The sequence below is a fragment of the Xenopus laevis genome, chromosome 3L, assembly GCF_017654675.1.
Source record: "Xenopus laevis strain J_2021 chromosome 3L, Xenopus_laevis_v10.1, whole genome shotgun sequence".
Lineage (NCBI taxonomy): Eukaryota > Metazoa > Chordata > Amphibia > Anura > Pipidae > Xenopus > Xenopus laevis.
In genome coordinates, this window is record NC_054375.1 from 43,573,381 (window position 1) to 43,596,828 (window position 23,448).

At 39.9% G+C, this 23,448-nt stretch overlaps 1 protein-coding gene across 3 annotated transcripts in view; it reads right to left on the reverse strand.

Annotated features, from left to right (window-relative positions):
• acsl6.L (acyl-CoA synthetase long chain family member 6 L homeolog) overlaps positions 1–23,448 on the reverse strand; it is a 105,858-nt gene that overhangs the window by 57,663 nt on the left and 24,747 nt on the right. Inside the window, exon 1 of one of the 3 annotated variants that reach the window (XM_018252124.2) lies at positions 13,742–14,025. The exons of the other annotated variants lie outside the window; for them this stretch is intronic. The gene's annotated coding sequence lies outside the window, so the exon portion shown is untranslated. Of the gene's footprint in view, positions 1–13,741; positions 14,026–23,448 lie in introns of those variants that run through there. 3 annotated transcript variants of the gene reach the window in all.

Here is a 23,448-nt window from a genome sequence, read left to right on the forward strand (position 1 = left end):
TCACAGTGTTGGTAGCATGAAATATATATATTACACCAGATAATTGTACCCCACTTAGCCTTGTGCCTTTATAAACGGCAGCCCTGGAGAAACTGGAGCTCAATGAACCCCAAAAACCCCATTTCCTGTGAGAAATATATAAATTATAATGATATTAGAAGAAACAGGAAGACATGAAGCATATATATACAGTATGTGTTAAAATTATTTGTCTTTATGCCTTAATTAAATATATGGTTATTGTTAATAGCAGCACCAGCCCATCAATAGTTAGAGTCAATACCAGCTCCTACAAAGCATTTTATCCTGGTAATATGGCTCAGCTTATAAGGTCGCTGACCCAGGGTACTGGAAAATCCTTCCTTTTTCTCACTAATCTCCAACAATGCAATAAATACACCCATTAGCCAGTTCTGTCTCAGCAAAAAAAAAAAAAAACTGCATCCGTAGTAATACTGTAATTAAAGCACTCACTATGGAACTAACTGCATATTACATCTCAGCCATTATTAGCAAGTGCTCTGCTATTTGCTTAGTAGCCCAAAAGCAAGGACATTGGTAGTAATTACCTTGAACCTTAAATATTTACATGTTCACAAGTTGGGGTTGTTCTTAGCAGTAAGACTTGGCTAAAGGTTATTTTGGGTGACAAGCACATATATTTGATGAGGACTGCGAACAATCATTAAACACTAAATAATTAATGGGGTGTGTGCTGCTGAGTGGAGGATTTAGAAGATATTGATTTCCATTAGCAAATCCCTATTTTAGCCAACAAAGTGTTGACACAAACATACAGTATAATGTTGTTACATATTATACCACCACAGTTGCATTGGACATTGATGGTATGGGATCCGTTATCCAGAAACTCATTATCCAGCAAGCTCCGAATTACAGAATGGCCGTCTCCCATAGACTTCATTTTATCCAAATTATCCAAATTTGAACAAATCATTTTTTTTCTCTGTTATAATAAAACAGTAGCTTGTACTTGATCCAAACTAAGATATACTGAATCCTTACTGGAAACAAAACCAGCCTATTGGGTTTATTTAACGATTTTCTAGTAGACTTACGGTATGAAGATCCAAATTACGGAAAGATCCGTTATCCAGCATTCTGGATAACATGTCCCATACCTGTATCACAGAGAGGGGTACTAAAGAGGACCCTGCAACTGGGACATATAGTAGAGGACCCAGAGACACTGACCAATGTAAAAAAATGTTTTTTGAAGACACTTTAGGTATGGTGATCCATAAATGTTGTGTGAGTTCATGCTAGCCTGTGATAACATCTCCTAAAAGTGGCCTTGCTTCTGCATTGACTAGCTAGTGGATTCCTATAGGGAAGGCCCCAGCATCCTTCTGTAGTTTAGGTATTGATGTGCAGTAAGAGGAGCTACTGTATTTAGTTACCTTGTTAGCAGAATAAAGAGAATCATAATACAGGTATAAAATCCATTATCCAGAAAGCTCTGAATTATAGGAAGACCATCTCCCATAGACTTGATTATAGTCATATAATTCATTTTTTTTTAATTATTCCCTTTTCCCCGGTTATATTGAAAAAGTACCTTGCACTTGATCCCAGCTAAGATATAATTCATCCTTATTGGAGGCAAATCTATCTTATTGGGTTTTATTAATGTTTAAATGATTTTTTTAATAGACTTAAGGTAACGAGATCCAAATGATGGAAAGATCTCTTATCTGGAAAACCCCAGGTCCCAAGCAATCTGGATACCAGGTCCCATACCTGCACTAATCAAAAGTAATCTCATCAAACAGCAGCAGATGGGCCATTATTATTAACTCTTAGAATGATTTTTTATGAAATGTTCATATGAGTTGTACATTATTCATGTCCCATGCTCCAGTAACTTCTCAGTTTCCTTCCCTGACTCCGTTGCAATATAATGAGATTCAGCAGTTATCAGCATAAAATATTATCTTCCAACTATCATGAAGCCCTGTGGTCAAGTATTATGTCAAGTCTGTTAGAGGATAATAATGTGCACTACAGTTTTAAAAAGCCAAGGAAATGTTCCATGCCTTACTTTAAATACATAATCCACAGAGCAAGAGACTAAAGTAGATTTGCCCGGTGCTTATTCCTTCATGGGTTTATTCTGGTATTATCAGCTTCTTCATAACCCCCACTCCTTCTTTACGAGACCTTATACCCAGCATGCTGATGATAATGATGTATGTTGGGTTATCACTGCCAAGCAACAACCTAGAGTTCCTTCTCTTCCTGTTACTTAGTGACAAGATAAATTTTGTCTTAGATCTGCCTGTTCCAATTACAGTATAAGGTTGTCGGAAATGTGGCACCTTAATGTTTGAAACATTGGGACAGAGAGGCTACCCTTTTTACAGTACCAAGACCAGAAAGAAACGCCATTTAACCGGCATTTTATACATTTGCCATCCATTCAAAATTTCGATATATGAACAGAGAAAAAAAATATCAAAGCAAAGCAAAATGCTAATCATTTTCAGGAATTCTGAGTGTGGCCAGAAACTGCTGTGTAATGTGTCCGATAATTCTGCTGCTTCCTGTAGTCTCTGACATTAGCACGAGTCTCGCTTGAGTGGCTGCATTACAGTGCATTAAAGAAGTAGCTAGAAATTTTGTACATGATGTTTTGGGCTTCTGTACCAGCCCAAGGCAACCGCAGCCCTTTAGCAGTAAAGATCTGTGTCTCCAAAGATGCCCCAGTAGCTCCCCATCTTCTTTTCTGCTCATTCACTGCACATGCTCTGTGCTGCTGCTTACTGAGCTTAGGGACCCACTCACAATACACAGTACATATAGAATATAAACAGGGTTATTTTTATTTACTTCTCCGCTGCATTTGCTGAACTAAGCAATGTAAATTCCTCTGGCTAATGCTTCTCAGTAATGCATTTTCATAACAATCGTGATAAAAAAAAACAAATAGTATTTTTTATTGGATACTGGATTTCTGTCAGTTCAATTCTGTACTGTAATATTATTTCAAAATGTCTTTTTTTCTTTTGGAGAGCATGAGGTCTTTTTCACATCTATATTTAAGGTTGCTATTTATGATCATAGGAAGGGAATAGTCAGTGACTCTCATGGGAAAGCAGATCTGCCTGCTCTCATCTGTATCATATCCAGTGGCTCCAATAATGTTGGTTGTGATTTCCTAGCGGTTGTATAGTTTTTTTGTCAAAATAATATTTACTTCCCTTAAACTGAGTGTATTGCAAGGCTACATTAGCTACATGAAGGGTTTACAGCTTCTGGGAAATGTATTGGTCAAAAGTATAATAACTGACCAAGTTTGGTGATTGCATATTGGTAAAAAATATAAGATGAAAATTATTACTGCCCTGGCCATGTCCAGTTACATTTGAATCCTCCCTGCTTTAGCCCCATCCCACGCCATGCCAAATACAGGACAGCTGGTAAATATGGCAACCAATATTGTTCATAGTACAGTGTACGGCCAGAATCAGATCAGGGCTGCAGTTTACACAATGCTGTTTAAATATCTATAGAAGTCAAATCAACTGGTGTTTTTTTCTTGAAGACGTTTCGCCAATTTTTCAATTCAGAATAACTTGTAAATCTTCCTTCGAGAATATATATATCCTCTGGAATGTTGCTCCAATCAGCATAATCTGTTTATCATAATCCACAATGATGTCATTAAATGAGGCGTTGATTGTATTCGCCTATTCTGATTGGAGGATATATATTCTCGAAGGAAGATTTACAAGTTATTCTGAATTGAGAAAGCCAGTCCGATGACCGGTGAAACGTCTTCAAGGAAAAGAACTCAGCAAGTCCACTTGATTTGACTTATTTCTACAGATATACCATGACCCGGATGAATGAGAATCTTCACAAACATAATGCTGTTTAAAGGGGTGGTTCACCTTTTACGCTAACTTGTAGTATATTGTAAAAATGGCTAATTCTAAGCAACTTTTCAATTTAGCGTTATTTGACTTCAACTTTTCACTTTGTGACCAAGGCCGTATTTGCGTCCCCGGCGCCTCGAGGCCTTGCGGTCCTAGTGCTGCGGTCCACACACACCCCCCTCCCGCGAGCGCACGTACATACAGTACATGCGCTATTGTACTGGGGAGCGATGGAGTACTCTGTGTTCCTAATGCAGCCGGACGGCATGCTGCCCCTAAACTTTCACCGTCCTGTGGCCTTGCCACAAATCCGGGCCTGTTTGTGGCAGGTCTAAGGTACTGTTTCCAAACTGGCCTTTAGCTCATGCCAGACAATAGAAGCTTTCAGAATGCCTTCACAGAAGTTGAGGGCTAAGGTTATAAATACAGTACTACCTTAAGGCTGAAGCAGTGGAAAGGTGGCCGTACCCAGGTGTAGGGTGACCTCACCGGACGAGCAGATCTTATAGTGTATGGCCACCTTAATTCAGTGCCCAAAACTGTCCATGCAACTGACTGTAATGAAAACCGCATGTACTTCTGCCAGAAGAGAAAACACCTCTTTCAGCCTAAGAGGACTGCCCTATTACCGGTACCAGAGATATCCCTCAATGGGGCAAACATATTAAACCATATTACAGAAAAAAAGTATAAGACATTTTAGATTCACCTCAACAAACTAATTTTGTCATTATTCATAGAGACAAGGGATCTGCAGATGCAGGTGACTGCAGTGGAGAGTCTGTATAAATGCAGTAAAGTGCTTGCATCCAACCATGCTCCTGCGCTTCCATTACGCCCATCCTGACTCTTCTGATGAATGGTAAGCAGTAGCTCCAGGGCAGGTTGTCTCAATAGGTGCATAAGACATGCGCTCAGTGAATGAGAAGGAAGTGATGCAACCTTTACTCTGAAAATGCCAGATGCACCCCACTTGCAGCAATATGCAGTAACCTCCATTTTGCCAGATAGGGCGCAACTGCGGTGGACACAATTCTTAATTAAATAAAGCTGCAGTTGTGGGAAAACCTTGTGTTATGGGTAAAACAAATGGCATGGAAAATTGCATATTGTGCACTGCAATTGTGGTCTTCAATGAGTAGGGTGAATCCTTACTAAAGAATCCATATGTGCTGCTTTTTCCAGCTAGACAGGAATAATTACTGACCAGATTTATTATAGCAAGCAACATGTCCAGTGCTTACTAATGTACAAGCTACGAATGATGCCCAGAAATCTGAGCACAGCCGTGCATATGCCTCTGTGTGTATATTAGGAATGGCATTTCAGCTCAGAGCTTGGCAAAAGCTGAGAATATACCCACACACTGCAGCATGGTGTCTGGATGCCGTTAATGATTCTGGAAACTGCAGAACTGCAGCTAGAATGGATAGTCTAGTTATTTACTCACTGGCAATAATTAAATGTGCTCAGTGTAATGCTGACACTGTATGATGCAAATGCAACAAAGTTAGATTCATATTCAATTATTAATATAATTCAAAAACATATTATTGTATGTGTGTGTGAGCATGGGGATGATCACAAATGAGTGCAAGTTGGATATGCCAGCAGGACATAGGGGCACAGTACCTCCCTTCAACTCTATCCTACTGAGTAAGTAAAATGAGCCGTGTATGTTTGTTAAATAAGCAGTTGCATCACTGGGATTTTTAGGTGAAACTGTCTCTCAGCAGGGACCCCACATTCTTATCGCAAAGGCTTCCACTTCCATACAAGTTCTCAAGCACTGTCCTTGCAAAGAAAATAAGGGGGGCAACTGAAACAGCTGTGTAAACTTCCAAAGCATTCCAGCCAGGCTCATAGCAGCCAACCGACTCTTCTACTAAGAAACATTGTCCTTTCCAATGCCTGGTTACATATTTGGATCTGATATAAAATAAGTACAAAAGTAACACGTCTTAAAGCAGTGGTTCACCTTTAAGGGGCAGATTCACTAAAGAGCGAAGTGGCTAAGGCTAGCGACTGGGCTCATGTGTAGGGCATTATATTAACTCTCTTGTCTTTCTTAAGGTTCCCTGGACATTTGTAATAAAAAGTGGTAACTTAAAGCATTCGCACCCACGTTTATAATAAAGACCTCCATACAACTTTAAAATGAACGCTTCACCATGAAATGCTCGCACTGCCGAAGTAACGATATCGAAAAGTCTCCAGCATTTGGCGCCCAGGGTACAATGACGCATATTAGTGAATTAGCGTAGTGGTATTGAATTTGTGCCTGGTGAAGTGGTAAGCAACTTTTCAGTTGGTCTCCATTATTTATTTTTTATAGTTTTCTAATGATTTGCCTTTTCCTTCTGACTAGTGATGGGCAAATAAATTCACCTGGCACGAATTCGCGGGGAATTTTCAAGTTTCACAAATTTTTCAATGTCACGGGAAATTCGCAAATTTTTGGCTAGGCAAAACGAAAAAAAGAAATTCGCCCATCACTACTTCTGACTCTTTTCAGCTTTCAAAAGGGGGGTCACTGACCCCATCTAAAGAGCAAATACTCTATAAGGCCACACATTTATTGTTATTGCTACTTTTTATTACTCCTCTTTCTATTATGGCCCTTTTATATTCCATTCTCTTATTCATATATAAAAAAAACATAAAGTTTTCTTGTTCTTGAATATTGTTGATCCCCTATAATACAAAGACAGTTGGGGAGAGCTGTGTGTTTCGTTTTACCATCTCTGGTGCTGTAGTCACACAGTGGGCCTATGAAAGAATTATCCAGTAATTAGATGAACCCTTCTAATTGCTGTGTTCTATAAATGCAGCCCCCCATTCACTGCATCAAAACATCAGCACATGTTTAACCACTGAGCGACATGAAATAATACTTCGGGTCTAATGGGAGAAGGTTTTTCCACACTCACTGAATATTACTACAAAGGCTACATGATAACATGGACTGAATCCGAAAAGTCAACGTTTATAACTGAAGAATATATATATATTTCTGGATTCAGCATCCTTTATTGATGTATCTGGGACACACAATTTGGGGGAAATGGGCGTGGCTTTGTCTTTGAAATGACTAGATCACAGGGATAAAGACAAATAGCTATTGGCGCCGAGTACCATTTGCGGATTAAAAGGGAAAAATCTATATAAATCATTACTGAGATTATTTGAGATTTATGTTGTGTGTTTATTTCTTAGAGTGGAGGTAAACGTTGCAGTCTTACAAAATGACCCCTCAGAGTGGGGGAAGCTGACCTTCACTATCACTTCTCATAGGGAAATACCTAGGCGAGCTGCTTGATGAATTCTAGGATTAGCTTTACGACCCCTGCCTATCCTTGTACCAGAGTATGTGCAAATACATGTAATGCATTTTAATTGGTCAATATCCCTTTATAAGGATTGTACAACAGGGGAGACCACTACCTTATGAGTGCCCACCTCAGGCACGAAACGCGCCAGGCTTACACTTGTCCAAATAAATATTTTTTAACTTTCATAAAACATTTTTGGCTACTGTTTTACTACAGGATGACCTTTTACTACATTTGAATGCTCTGTATTTTCCCAAAAAATTGGCAAACCCTTGGACTTGGGGTTAACCCTGGTAAGAGATCATCTTTTAAAAACATTTTGCTTTTTTGACTTTGTATATTTCATTATTCATTTGCTTATTTTCCGATTCTGGACATTACCCAAAAAAGTGGAGCTACACACCAGCAATTATTTGGCTTTATGAGAGTAATGAGCCCTCTTTCGATTGGTTAAGGACCAGTATGATGTAATGCATTTGAATTAGTCAATACCTCTTTATAAGGTTTGTAAAACAGGGGAGACCACTAGCCAATAAATAAGTACCCACCTCAGGCACGAAATGCGTCAGGCTTACACTTGTCCTAATAAAGATTTTTTTACTTTCATAAAGCATTTTTGGCTACTGCTTTACTACAGGATAATCTCTTACTACTTTTGAATGTTCTGTATGTGCAAATAAAGCCTCATCATTGCTGCTCAAGAATAGCTTAGGTCCAGAAAACGGCACTTTTTCTCCTTATATAATATATTCATTTATTTGACCTAGTTCTATTTCTTAATGATGTAGCAATCCAGGGGCAGTCCCAAACTAATTACCACCACCTCAGGTAGAATTGCCCTTTTGCCCCTGTCACCGACTCTTACCCTTTCAAAGGCAACATAAAGGAACCCTTATATTGCAGTAGAATATAGGAGTGGTTCATGTTTAAGTTAACTTTTAGTATGTTATAGAATCATTAATTCTAAGCAACTTTTCAATTGTCCTTCATTTCTTCTTTTTTTTTTTTTTATAGCTTTTTAAATTATTTGCCTTCTTCTGACTCTTTCCAGCTTTCAAATGCTGGGTCACTGACCCCATCTAAAACCAAATGCTCTGTAAAGCTAAAATATTATTGTTATTGCAACTTTTTATTACTCCTCTTTCTATTCAGGCCTCTGCTATTCATATTCCAGTCTCTTATTCATATCAATGCATGGTTGCTAGGGTAATTTGGACCCTAGCAAACAGACTACCGAAATTGCAAACTGGAGAGCTGTAGAATAAAAAGCTGAATAAATCAAAAACCAAAAATAATAAAAAAGGAAAACCAAATGCAGATTGTCTCTGAACAGGGTTGGACTGGGGGGCTTGGGGCCGACCGGGGCTACTGCCGAAGGGCCCCCCTCCAGCCCCCGCTGCCACTTGAGTGCACCGCGTTTCTGCATACGCACGCGGTGCCAGGTCTCTGCGTGTGCGTGCGCCACCGACAAAGAGGGGTCGCGCAACACTAACAAGCGGATCTGGGCCGGCAAGGCCCTCAAGAGCCCGGGCCCACCGGGTTTTTTCCCGGTGTCCCGCTGGCCCAGTCCGACACTGTCTCTGAATATCACTGACTACATCATACTAAAACTTAATTTAAAGGTGAACAACCCTTTTGATTACCCAAAGCAACCAACCAGGTACAAATCTGTTAATATATGGCTCAATTAGAGAACAATAAATCTGCTTGCACCCAAGAGCCATGTATTACTAAATAAAAGTGTTTTTTGCCAACACATCATGGCAGTCCTACTTTTGAAAGAATGTGCGGCGACTGCAGCAGGTATTCCAGCTTGAAAGCATACACTCCAATGTTCAGGAAACCTGTCTCTCTCCAATTTGGCTGCCTGTACCTGCTAGACTAAAGTCTATGGATGGGATTAATGTAGTTGTTCAGTATGACTGCTCTTACTAATATAAATAAAAATATACAGAGATAACCCTGGGGCTCCTAGTGTAGCGTAAACTTTGTAAGAATGAATTACGAATCATTTATAGAGAATGTGAATGGAAAACCTGCTTTCTGATAAGGTAGATATTCCCTTTCATAGCAGGTAAAAGCCTAGTGTCAGCCAGAACAATATACAGACGGCATTTAGACCGCAGGTTTAATGCTGAAATCTGTGCAGCCATAGATATGATTACGGTAAATAATAGTAAATTATTCTATTAGGACACTTTCTATCAATTCATGTTTGGATGTGAGACTGCACACACTCAAACAAATAATACAGTGGAATCCCTACTGAGTCGTAGCACTTATTAGTGCACAAGGCATAACTGCTTATATGATTTATCTAAACCTTTAATCAATTTTCAATTGTTGCCCTGAGCTAGCAACAATCTATTGCTGATTTCCTGGCAATATCCTTGATAATGACAGAACACGGCATTTGTATGTGCTCAGTCAGTGGTCTGCCCGCCGATGAAGGGTAAGCTGTCAATAATATTCACATTAATTGATGAAAATTCATCTTCGTAGAAATAATTCAGGATTAAAGGCTCCTTGGTAGTCCAAACAATAGTTAATAGCTGCCAGCACTGTCAGATGAAGATACAACATGCTTTTGATTAGGATCTGTCAGACCTTCTCCTTCTTCTCTATGTTGCCCCACAAAAGGTGCATGAAAGTCAGGGTACATAAATTTTTCAGGTCACTTGTGTTTATATGGGCAACGTGAATAAATTGTATGAAAATGACATTGCCAGAGGGCCTTGATTTACCAAACTTGTAACATCTAGAACTTGCAGTGATCCCCAACCAATAGCTCGTGAGCAACATGTTGCTCTCCAACCCCTTGAATGTTGCTCTCAGTGTTCTCAAAGCAGTTGCTTATTTTTGAATTCCAGGCTTGGAAGCAAGTTTTATTGGCAAAGTAGAGCCTCCTATAGGCTGCCAGTCCTCATAGAGGTTACCAAATAACCAATTACAGCCCTTTTTTTTGAATCCCAAGGGACGTTTTCATGCTTGTGTTGCTCCCCGACTCTTTTTACAGATTTACACATTTGAATGTGGCTCAAGGGTAAAAAAAGGTTGGGGAACCCTTGATCTAGAGTCTAATTAAGAATTGCTTTGTATCCTTACAAAATTGCAAAAAGCCAAGCAAGGTTCAAATGCCGTTAAACGACACCCCTTAAGCTCACAATGTAATTCAACCTCTTCCGCACTTTGCTGCATTGTAAATGGGTTAGATGCATTCTGGCCTCTGCCCTCTGCTTTCCATAGTGGGTGTTACATTCTGGGCAAAGCAAGAGGGACTTAAAATCCCAAAATCCATCACTTTACAACAAAATGATGTGAAGCAGGGGTTGAATGACACTGTGGGGGTTGGGAAATGGTTGATACAAGTCTGAAATAAACTAGCATGGTTTGCTTTCAAACTGTGGAATTAAGTATGTCTGTTTAAAAAAAACATATATATATATTCATTCATTTCAGAAGATCAGATAGTGGTGCAGCTCATGTCAACATTTTTATCCCTTCAATACTTGTGAAAGATCTGGGACAGCTGATGAAAGTCTGTATAAAAAAAAATGATCTCCCATCAGTTATGTATTATTTAGCATTGCAATGTGTTGGGATAAAATGATTTTCTGTTGATGATTCCATTCACATAAATTCAGGTCAGTCTGAGAACTTTCATGGAGGCCGGTCCTTGACAGTGCAAAGAATATGGTTTTGCTTAACTCTGAGTCATCAGAGAGATAATGGTTCATTCCTGGAACTTGTACCTTCTGCTATTTTGCCCAAGAGCAGCAGATTTCTCTGCAAAAATAGCACCGGCTCATTATCTGATTGATGGACTGAAGTAGGTTGACATCTCCAGCGTGAAATTGTCTAAGAAAAACTCTTGCCATTCAGAAATTACTGGAAACATGTTTTTTTTCTAAGCAATTTAAACAATGGCAGGGGAGTTTGTAGTCCGGCCTCTGGTGTCCCAAAAGTGGGATTCCATTCAACCAAAACCCAGTGATGTCATCCATTAACTGTATGATAACCAACACCACCATAGTAAAAGAAAATGGATCTGTAAGCATCTTTCTAATATATAATCATCAAACATGTCCAATGCTTGTAAAGTTCTTTTAATAAGTCATTTTAGCTGAAAGTAGTTTTGTCTAGCCCTTTCTGTTCTCTGCTTCCAACTCTTGCAATCCCCCTTCTTCTGCTACATTATTAGAACCCGGAGGGCAGATACGAGAAACCTCCAGCCAGATACTGATATCAATTGCAGTGACACTTACAAATGACTTTAAAACCAGTGAAAATGTTTAATTCGTGTATATTGGAGAGTTGCTTAGAATTAACCCAATGTGATATGGTGTCTTGGCAGTTTTGTGGTCATAAATGGGACATGAAAACCCCTGTTCTTGAATGCTGAATGTGGGGCCAAGTAATGTCCATTGATCAGTCGTCTTTTTTTTGTAAATTTTTTGGAATTACATTATTTTTATTATGCAAAATAAATTTTTTTGGATCCAGATCCCCTTTAACCCTAGTGTGGCCAAGCCCTATTCCTGCATTAGATTATGCAGAGGTGATGGAAGTGGAAACAAAGTTATTATAATATTTATGCAGAACAATTTCCCACAGGGACATAAAAGAGTACTTTCCATGTTTCTGCCCATTATGCCTTAGGTGGGGTTCTGCATGTCTTGCATTGTAAAGGGGTTTTCAGCTCCTTTTCACCATTACCTTGGCAGTTGTTCTGCCACCTTAAAGCAAACTATAATCCTGTGAAAAACAACATTTAAAATCTTTGTGCGGAGCCTGTACTCCAAGAATAGGAAAGTTGTTACGCTGCTATTTTGAAGTGTGATTTGTTGTTTATTTGATAATAAACAGCTTGTATGTGGCAGATGGCATTGTACATGTGTGAGTTGATGGGGAAATGTGAAAGAATAAATAACTGGCACTAGAAAGGCACCGTATCACTGGTAGCACATTGATGGCACCACATGCGAGACAGCACTAGACACGCAATGCACACCCTGAGAGCTTTATCTATGGAGAGATATCAAAGCCATGTTTATTCCATGATTTAACCCACACTACTAAACTATCCACATCAGATGGGCATCTCTCCAGTCCTTCCGAGGTACATGCAAGGGCACCTTATGGACAAGTTCTATGTTGTTGGAAGGGTATAGCATTTGGCATTTGTACAATGTTTAAAAATATATATATCATGGGCGCACCAAGTGGATCGCAGCACATGCTGGTTGAGAACTGTAGTTCATATATTTCTCCGAGTCGGCATATAAAGAATTGGGGACACATGCATGGGAAAAGGTTCCAGTAATGAAGGGCAACCAGCGCTCTCCAAGATGTTGTTCAACTACAGCCTCCAGCACCTGACAGCACCTACATTTCCGTTATTCATTAACATCTTGGGAGAGTTTGGTTGTCCACCATTAAACTGGGTAACTGGGTAGACTAAAGGTGGCCATGGACGCACTGATAATACCGTACAAAAAAAATTTCGTATGATATTCGGTGCATGTATGGTGAGAGATAGAAGACTTGGATATCGGTCGGCTTGTCGATTGGACTAGCCGGAAAATTCCAATTGGACGCCTTTGAAGGGACCCAAACATCGCCCATCATTAGAGCTGAATTGTCAGATACATGTAGAATTCTGTAATTCTGTATCTGACGACTCAGTTCTACTCTTGTGTGTTAAAACAAACAATCTTTCTTGGAAAGATTTTTTCCAGGAAAGATTATAATTGTAATGTCTATGGCCACCTTAAGGCCAGGGCCAGATGATGGCGGATCTCCACCTGCATTTTTCCCGCAGGTGGAGAATCCGCTGGCCCTGCTCCGCTTCACCCCCTGATCTGCCTGTCCCTGGAAGCATTGTTTCAGCTCTGGTGCAGGCAGATTTCGGTGCAGAAACACGCATTTTGCATTCCGCATTGATATCTGCCTGCAGGGCTAGGGTTCAGCAGTGAAGAATCTGCAATGTATAACATAGTCTGGCCCTAGACTAAAAGCTAATGGTGCTCTAGGCAGGGAACAAATTTGGACAACCAATCAGCTTCAGCTGCCAACCTGTTAGCACAGTATATTGTGGAAGGGGAAGAGAGAAGTTTCTTGCTTGCTGCTACTGCACTATCCATGTTACACATGTCTGCCATTGGGCCCTTGCTCCGACAGGGCCGGTAGGGAAGGGGGTTTATATGTACACATTAGCTGGAGGGCCACAGGGTCCTAAAATACATTCGTTATAGCCAACGTCCATAAACACAGATGCATGTGTGCAGAATTGCATCAGCCCAGAACAGTTAATGAGGAATGAGTTTGGATTCTGCATTAATGGAAACAAACGTCTGGTTGCCATGGTTACCAAAACAATGCCAATGTCACTATACATGGAAGGTCACATCGCCGCACACATTACTGCACGTGTGGCTGATTTTTACACAACTGACCCTCCATGCAATTAAATCCACTGGAAATTGAAGTAAATAATAATCATGATTTTACCTTGGCTGGGAACAGTCCAACTGGAGTTGTTCTGATGTGACAGCCTGTAATCTGCTGGTGTATATATCCTTCGTATTTACAGGGGACACGAGTGAGTCATGATGTAAAGTGTCCCCGAGCTTCCAAAAATACAGAGGGCACAAAAGATCCAGCACTTAGAGCTAGCAGGGAATTTGGGGATATTGAAACTCCTTCGGCCATGCATCTAAATGGCTCATCTTGTGGCGCAGGCTGATGCACAATTAAGATCAGTGAATGGACTCCAGCCTGGAGCTTGTGAAGTTGCACAAGGAAAGAATCTTGTCAGAGAGCAGCAGCTCCACCTCTCCTCCACCCCCTGGCTCCCAGTATCTGGGGCTGCCTGAAGGAGCTCAGCCTCGGGGATGGGAAAGAGATTCTTCAATTAGCAAATTACTTCTAAGTAGCTGACTCCTCTCTCCATAGCATTAGTCTACAGCAAATCTATAAAAGCAAGACGAGTATGACTTCGGCTTTGTGTTCAATGGGTCATTTCATAATTTGAAGCACCATTCCCTAATAACACTTAAACACCAAAAACCAAAGAGGAATGTTTTTCCTGCCAACATGGATTTATGAAGCTTAGTTATCATCAAGAACAAGGCACTGTTTGAGGGCCCTTACTCACTTAAGCTGCGCTCCCCTGCGTTCTGATTTTATGCGTTGATCCGCAGGGGAGCGCAGGAGTAGACGTAATGAATTCTTTTCAATGCGGCTGTACTCACACAGACGCATGTAAGCGCAGAATGCAGGAAAAAATGCAACATGCTGCGTCCCAACCTGCGTTCGCCGCTTACATGTGTCTGTGTGGGTAGAGCCGCATTGAAAAGAATTCATTATGTTTACTCCTGCGCTCCCCTGTGGATGAACGCATAAAACCGGAATGCAGGGGAGCGCAGCTTCAAACGCCCGTGAGTAAGGGCCCTTATTGTTACAGAGAAATAGGAAATCATTAAAAGTATGGACACTGAGAATTGACCTTGCCCCACTTTTTTGAATAACAGGTTTTGAGATAATACATTCCCTACATGTATTTACTCTTTCTTGTATTTTTAATCCAGTGGCCTCTGTGGTATATTAGTGTTTTGTCCCCTTCCCTTTAACTAAACACAATACAGGTATGAGATCTTTTACCCGGAAGCCCATTATCCAAAAAGCTCCAACACTTATTTAGCCTACCCTCCCTCTGTTTAGCTACCAAATGCAATACCATATGCTACATCTCTTACCTCAGTTACCTGCTCATTTCTGATCTTGCCCACTCACACACCTTCAGTCTCATTCCCTTCCCCTTTAGATTGTAAGCTCTTTTGCACAGGGCCTTCCTTAGCATTGTACCCTTACTGGCCATTATGATTTTAACTATGTATGTTCTATGTATGTAATGTACATATGTAATGTAATGATTTTATATATATATATATATGTTACAAATGGTTCCATTTTTTTAATGTACTTAAGTGCCTTTAAAAATACACATAGAAGGCAAAATCACCCATGACCCTGTGCATAATGGATAGGAAGTGGCCTGATTGGTAACTATGCTGACTCAGTCCTAGGGAAGACTCTAATTTAATTCCTGAGAAAGCTGCCTGTCTCCCAGAGGGCTACTGTATGTTCCAGTCTTAGCAGGATCTTGTTCTTGTTCCTGTAACTTACTTAAATGGTTGCTCTGAGGCTCCACTCTCTGTAAGTAAGCGTTCTTATGTACCATCATTAGATAAGAATGGTACATAAAGGTTGAAGGTCAAGTTGAATTGTAAGCAATCATGCACCATGTGTCTTTTTAAGCGACACTTAAAGAAGAACCCACACCCTCACACTAACCTGCACCCCAATCCCCTACATTACTTTAAAGTTTCTGAGACCCTGACTTGAATTGACCACCTTTGCTTTTCTATTACACTGACAATGTGTGTATAATTCTTATTAGTATGGTCCCAAAGCCTTCTGTGCATGTGTGTTGCCAATGAAGCTCTTACTGGGCATGATCTGAATGGCACCCATTGTGATGGGATGGGAGGGTGAGCAGTGATGGAAAGCAAAGCCATGATCAGCTGATTTATTTCATTCATAAATACAGATTGCAAACTGCATTCCACTTTTTGCATCTTACAATCCGTATGAGCCAATACACTGGTGGGAGTTTTATATGATGGGCTTACTTCTTCTTTAAGGGTTGTAATTGTATATTTACAAGTAATGTATTTCCCATTTATGTACTATTAACAAAATGAAAATCGTGCAGCACTGTGTACACGCGTAGCACTATATGAGTAGGTAAGTACATACATACAGGCCTCTGCTTGGGATACTCTAGATACTGCTGCCTTGGAATGAGTGAAATGAGTCAGTAAAAGCTGCGTGTGTTTGGGCTGAAAAATCATCAGTTCACCTTAAGAAAAGTACACAGAGGAAACGCTTCTTGATAAAAATAACATGCTTTATGGATTGTCTGTGCATTACAAAACTTATTTATACAAGTCTCCTGGGTGGGTGCCATCAGGCTCTGACTGGCAATTTGTGTGTTCTGGCAAATGGCAGAGGGGCTGCTGTAAGATGCTATTTGGGCCTCTGTGTACTTGACATGCCAGTACCATATATATATATATATATATATATATATATATATATATATATATATATATATACATTCAGATACCTTGGACTGATGAGTTACCAAGAAGCTACTCCATAAGAAATAAATTAACCTATGCATTATTATGGGCTGTGTATTATATAGCAACATAATATTGCTAATATATAGCTATCTTTGCCAATGCTAGACCTGTCATGTGTGCTGTTGCTCTAACGGGGTCATATGTGGTGTATTTATGGTCAATGTTTGGTGGAAGCAATGTGCCACTGTATAGCAGTCCCTCCAGGGAGCACCGTGCAGTGTGGACCACGGTTACCCTTGCCACCACGCATATAACATCCATGCAAACTATCCCAGTGCCTATGGAAACATTTGTGAAGCATTGCTGGCCCTTTAAATAAAAGCTCTTAAATTGATGGAAATCATGAGGTGTGTCCAGCCCTAGCATTAATAGTTCTGAAATCTTGAGCACCCCTGTTGCAGTCATAAGTGTACTATATTGGTCTATATACCTACTAGGGATGCACCGATTGCTGCTTTTCAGGGTTCAACCTAATCCCCAAATCCAGGGGTATGGATTCAGCTGAATGCCGAACTGAATCTGAACGCTACCGGAAAAGCTGGCACATGGGTGGAAATGCCAGATGAATGCTTACACTTACTCCAGATATATAGGGTTCAAATACGGTTCAGCCAGGCTCTTGGATTCTGCCAAATCTATATCCTAATAGCTCAGATATGGCTGAATCCCAAACCGAATCCGGGATTCGGTTCATCCCTAATACGTACATATATATAATAAATGAATATATGTAGAAAGCAGTTAGAATAGGTATGAATAGGTAATTTCACCCAACTCCAAACAGATGGCACAGGCCCCTGGCTTAGTATTAAATGTGCCTACCTCCCCTACTCTGGATTTAAATAAGTACCTCTCCACCGAACGCGTGCTTTAATTTCTTGCAGGCCATGCAAGAAAAAAAATGTGTGTACAATGTAATCTATATTTCAATATCTTTGTGAATATGAACAAAGTGTGTGTGTATAGCTACAAACAGAGGTCAAGGGGCACTTGGCATCCAATCTCTGTATCAATAAGAGCAAGAATTCTTGACATATTACACACCTACCCCAGATCACTGTGAGTTATAAGAAAGGACAGTTTAATCAATATACCCAACCCAATACATACCAACATACACTGTTAAATAGAGGAGAGCGGTAGATCAGTAGATAGATAGATAGATAGATAGATAGATAGATAGATAGATAGATAGATAGATAACAGATAGATGATACAGAGATAGATAAAGAGAGAGAGAGAGAGAGAGAGACGACAGATGATAGATAGATAGATAGATAGATAGATAGATAGATAGATAGATAGATAGATAGATAGATAGATAATAAAGAGAGTGAGAGAGATATGAGAGAGAGAGATAGATGATGATAGATCGATAGATAGATAGATAGATAATAAAGAGAGTGAGTGAGAGAGATATGAGAGAGAGAGATAGATGATGATAGATCGATAGATAGATAGATAAATATCAGGCTTGTGTTTTCCTTAGCACATCCCTTAGATTTTTTTATCCTGTGGGCTCACCCTCTTAGGTCACACCATAAAGGCCAGATATAGATAATAGATCAAGAGAGAGAGAGATAAGATAAGATAGATAGATGAAAGATAGATGATGATAGAGAGAGAGAGAGGGAGAGAGAGAGAGAGAGAGAGGGACGATAGATAGATGACAGATAGATGATAGCTAGATAGATAGATGATAAATAGATAGATGATAAATAGATAAATAGATATCAGGACTTTGTAGTTTTCCTAAGCACGTCCCTTAGATTTTTTATCCTGTGGGCTCACCTTCTATCCTATGAGGTCATACCGTAAAGGCCAGAAATTCGACTATTCATGCCAAACGAAGGAGGCCACAACAACCGCAGAGCTACTTTTTATTCCACAACATGTTTCGGATCACATGGACCCTTTCTCAAGATAGATAGATAGATAGATAGATAGATAGATAGATAGATAGATAGATAGATAGATAGATAGATAGATAGAAAGATAGATGAGAGAGAGAGAGAGAGAGAGAGGGGGGGGGTAGATAGATAGAGATAGATGAGTGATAGATACAGTAGATAGATAGATAGATGATAGATAGATAGATAGATAGATAGATAGATAGATAGATAGATACTGTAGATAGATAGATACTGTAGATAGATAGATAGATAGATAGATAGATAGATAGATAGATAGATAGATAGATAGATAGATAGATAGATAGATAGATAGATAGATAGATAGATAGATAGATAGATATGACAGATAGATAGATAGATAGATAGATAGATAGATAGATAGATAGATAGATAGATAGATAGATAGATAGATAGATAGATAGATAGATGAGAGAGAGAGAGGGGGGGTAGATAGATAGAGATAGATGAGTGATAGATAGATAGATAGATAGATAGATAGATAGATAGATAGATAGATAGATAGATAGATAGATTGAGAGAGAGAGAGATGAGAGAGAAAGATGATGATAGATCGATAGATAGATGATAAATAGATAGATAGATAGATAGATAGATAGATAGATAGATAGATAGATAGATAGATAGATAGATAGATAGATATCAGGCTTGTGTAGTTTTCCTTAGCACGTCCCTTAGATTTTTTTATCCTGTTGGTTCACCCTCTTGGGTCACACCATAAAGGCCAGATATAGATAATAGATAGATAATAGATCAAGAGAGAGAGAGATAATGATAGATGATCGATAGATAGAGGATAGATATCACGTCCCTTCAATTTTTTTATCCAGTGGGCTCACCCACTTAGGTCACACCATAAAGAACAGAAATTCGACTATTCATACAAAACTAAGGAGGCCACAACCGCACAGCTACTTTTTATTCCATGACATGTTTCGGATCACATGGACCCTTTCTCAAGATGGACGACAGATAGATGATAGATAGATAGATAGATAAATATCAGGCTTGTGTAGTTTTTCTAAGCACGTCCCTTAGATTTTTTATCCTGTGGGCTCACCTTCTATCCTATGAGGTCACACCGTAAAGGCCAGAAATTCGACTTTTCATGCCAAACGAAGGAGGCCACAACAACCGCAGAGCTACTTTTTATTCTACAACATGTTTCGGATCACATGGACCCTTTCTCAAGATAGATAGAGAGAGAGAGAGAGAGAGAGAGAGAGAGAGAGAGAGAGAGAGAGAGAGAGAGAGAGAGAGAGAGAAAGAGAGAGAGATGACAGATTATGATATCAAGCTTGATGATATGATTATGATAGATAAGATAATAGATAGATAGATAGATAGATAGATAGATAGATAGATAGATAGATAGATAGATAGATGACAGATAGAAAGCACTACTGCACCTCTCTAGTGCACATGCCTTTTTACTCATTTTAACAAGCACTACATTTTAATTATCACTTTACAGTTGCCTTTTTCAGTGCTAAAATCCGGATGGAACCTGACTGTGTTAAACTGCTGATCTAATCACCCAAGCACTCCATTCTTCAGCCTCAATGGGAGAGAACTTTGCCTTCTTAAATAACTTTGATCAGGATAATGTGAATGAGGACTATGCAAATGTTCCCCCTGCCAAAAAGAAACACCAGTCTGATGTTATTGGCAAGTGGCTGTGTCACGCCACCCGAAGCAGCCTCTCCCGTGAGAGCACCGAACTGCTATTCAGTGGGTTTGCAGAAAGTCTCAGCCGGGAATAGGAAGCTTCTCAGCTGACAAAGACTGGCACTGTGAAACAAAACAATCCTTTCAGGAAGGCAGAGAATTAACAAAGGTCTTGGGCTGGGGTTACATTGGGATGTTATTACACTGCGCACCATCTGGAGTGTGATGGCTTATGAAATGAGCAGAATGCTTTTCTTTGTTATGATTGGCTGGAATGTATGCCATTCGCTCTGATAACCTAAGACCTTATGAGCTTACATAACTTTTCATTCAAAATCCCAATGTAGCATGTTGTGGGCAGCACAGTCTGAATGCAACACATTTCCGTACACACTGTTTCACTGACCTGCAGTAAAGTAACACAGAAAGTGTGAATGGGGTACGGCAATGTTTTCTGTATTGTGGGGTGAGAGCAGGCAGTTCACTATTGGGGGTTGAACAGGTCACTCCAGGGGATCAAAGAGGGAGCACTAAGAATTTGGGAGATTTATGTTACGGGAAGAAAGGAAGGGAAAATGAGATCAAAAGGGAATTTGAAAAATAAATTTTAAGAAGAGGTAGAGGGAGACCTGAAAATTGAAAAAATTAAATTAATTAATGAGAGCCTATAAGGATGAAATAATGGACAGTCTCCATTTAAATATCAATGTGCCCCAATCTGCCCTGTGATAGTTAGCGCTGTCAGGAATGGGATCCTCCTATTAGTGATCAAGTGTGCATCTCAGGCCAACATCCGAGTTGTGTTCACCCTAATAAGTACATGGCAGTCCTGTCAGTATCTATTGCCAAGAGGCAGCTCGGGACTCCCCTTGCCTTTTCTCATGTGTCATCAGCCTGAAAGAAGGAGGTAATGAGAAAGCAGGATGAGACATGTAGAGAGCAGAAGAGAATCAAAGGGGTGAGAATAAAAGCAGGTGGGAAAGAAGGGAAGAATTACAGAATGGAGGAAATTCAGAGATGACGGATGACCCGTATGTGAGAAGAGACAGTCTAAGGGGACGAAGTAGAAAAGTGAATGTGGCAAAACAGAAAGATGACAATAAAAGTAAGGGGGAGGAATGTGAGGGGCAGGAAAAGGTGAGAGCAAGTGGAAATATGGAGGAATACGATGCAATAATAATAATAATCAATAAATAACATGAGGTACACACATGTTGTACTGTATATGCCTGTCGCTCGTACCTTTGGTCTCTACAGTAGCCAACAATGATCAAACTGTACTAAATACCAACTTTATACTTACAGTCCCGTCTAGGCCATTTTAGCTTGTGATAGACCACTTACATACAAAACATAGTCTGAAGGGTACTATGTATCTATATAGTGTGTCCTATTTATGTCCTTTTAGCGGATGAGTGAAGAGCCGCCGGTTGGGGGCCATGTTTCACTGACCTGCAGTAAAGTAACAAAGAACGTTTGAATGGGGCAGGGCAGTGTTTACTTTATTGTGGGGTGAGAGCAGGGAGATGCAGCTTAATTAGGAATAGTACCATTTGTATATAGTGTGTTTTAAAAAGCATAACTGTCCTATTTGTGTCCTTTTAGCAGATAAGTGAAGATCCCCAGGTGAGGCAACACTGTATTGTACTGTTATTGTAGCCATCTTGCTCTGCCATCGCCTACTTACCCTTCTGTAATTGCTTATCCTTACTCTTCCTACCTACCATGTCTGCTCTACAGGAACCCATTATATCTGTGAATTAGGACAGTCACCCTAATTTTACACCCTCCCCAAATAAAACGATTCCTTCTCATTGGCTGGAATGGCTTAAACGTTTATTCAAAATTTACTACAACTTCAACCTAATTTTGCAAGAAACTTTTTGGGGGTGCTGTATGCAACTGGCAATTGGTGCTCAGCTCAGCAGGTCCCTGTTTAACGTTAGTATAAACACAAATAGGGTTTCATATAAGGACTGCCAATGGCAGCTGTCCAAGGTGCTAGTATCTTGCAGGATGGAAGCCATGTTTTTTGGTGTTTGCAAAACCATTGCAGTTCCTCCCCAACTCCTGTCAGGTGAAAGCTGGCGTCTGCAGTAACAAGGGCAACTACAGTATTTTGGGGCGTTCTCTTTGGTAAAACAAGGTGCAGTTAAACTGTTGTGCCTATATAAAGACATATAGGATAATCTTGGAATTCTGAATGAATGACATTAAAGTAAGGGTAGCACTGACCAGACTAGGGATGAATTTTTATGCAGTACATCTCCATTGCATCACACATTATAATCATATTTTCCTCTGAAGCCTGCAATTTGCATGTGTTGTGGAAACCAGGCCTCTTTAATTGTCAGCTGCGAGCTCTCTAATTATTCATGTGAATGTTTAGCTTTACGCTTGGTTTGAGAGCTTTGGGGTTTTGGGTTTTTTTTTGCTAGGTTTCATGGAAAATTTTCATGAGAAGTCAAGTGGGTTTGATAATTCAAAGTACAAAATAAGGTCACAAGAAGTTTATTGCAAGCTTTTTTGTTCCTATTCCTTACGTAATTAGGTTGATGTTGAATACTCATTAATTGAGGTTTCCCAAGCTGCTCTATGCAATTGCAGATTCCCATCTGTCTGAGAGCCAGTCACAAAGTATTAACAATTTTGGTTCTGCCACAATAGGGGTCTTCTACTAGTACAAGGCAGAGTGCAAAGTGCAAAAATGAGTGCAATATCCCACGTTTATCTCCTTGCACAATTTCTGCTGGTCTCTGTCTCAAAAATGAAATGCACATACCTTGTTCACTCCACGAATACAACCCTGCCTGCATTCTACATTACTGTATTCATAAGGGGTGGACCAGAGACAGAATTCAGATACACAAGTTTGGGAGCACCGGGAAGCACAGTCCCCAATGGAACTCTGTATATGGTTGTCCCTGCTGCCAATACTGCTCTAGATATAGGGGCAAATTTACTAACCTCCAAAAATTCGCCAGCGACGGCTTCGCTCACAGTGCAACACTATGCCAGACGTAGATCGCAAGGACAACGCTAATTCACTAAAATCCAAAGTTGCATCCAGGGCACCGAACGCTGGTGAAGTTGCGCTATCGTTACTGCGGCAAGCAAAGAAAAGTTGCGCTAGTGTTGGCTTATTTGCATACGGCACGAAGTTCAATGAACGTATATGTAGCAGCAATAACATTACACTACACAAGCCTGGGAAGCCTTAATAAAATAAAATAAAGTTGTTATATTGCCCTACACATGAGCCCAGTGTATAGTTTATGTGCCATATGTTAAGAAATGTAGGGGGGAAGCCAGTTACCCCCCAAAAAAAATACACTCTTTTTCAGCCTATCACCCTGAAAAAGGAAAAGATGCAAGCGTTTTTTTTTTTTTTTCTATCTACTCTATTGCA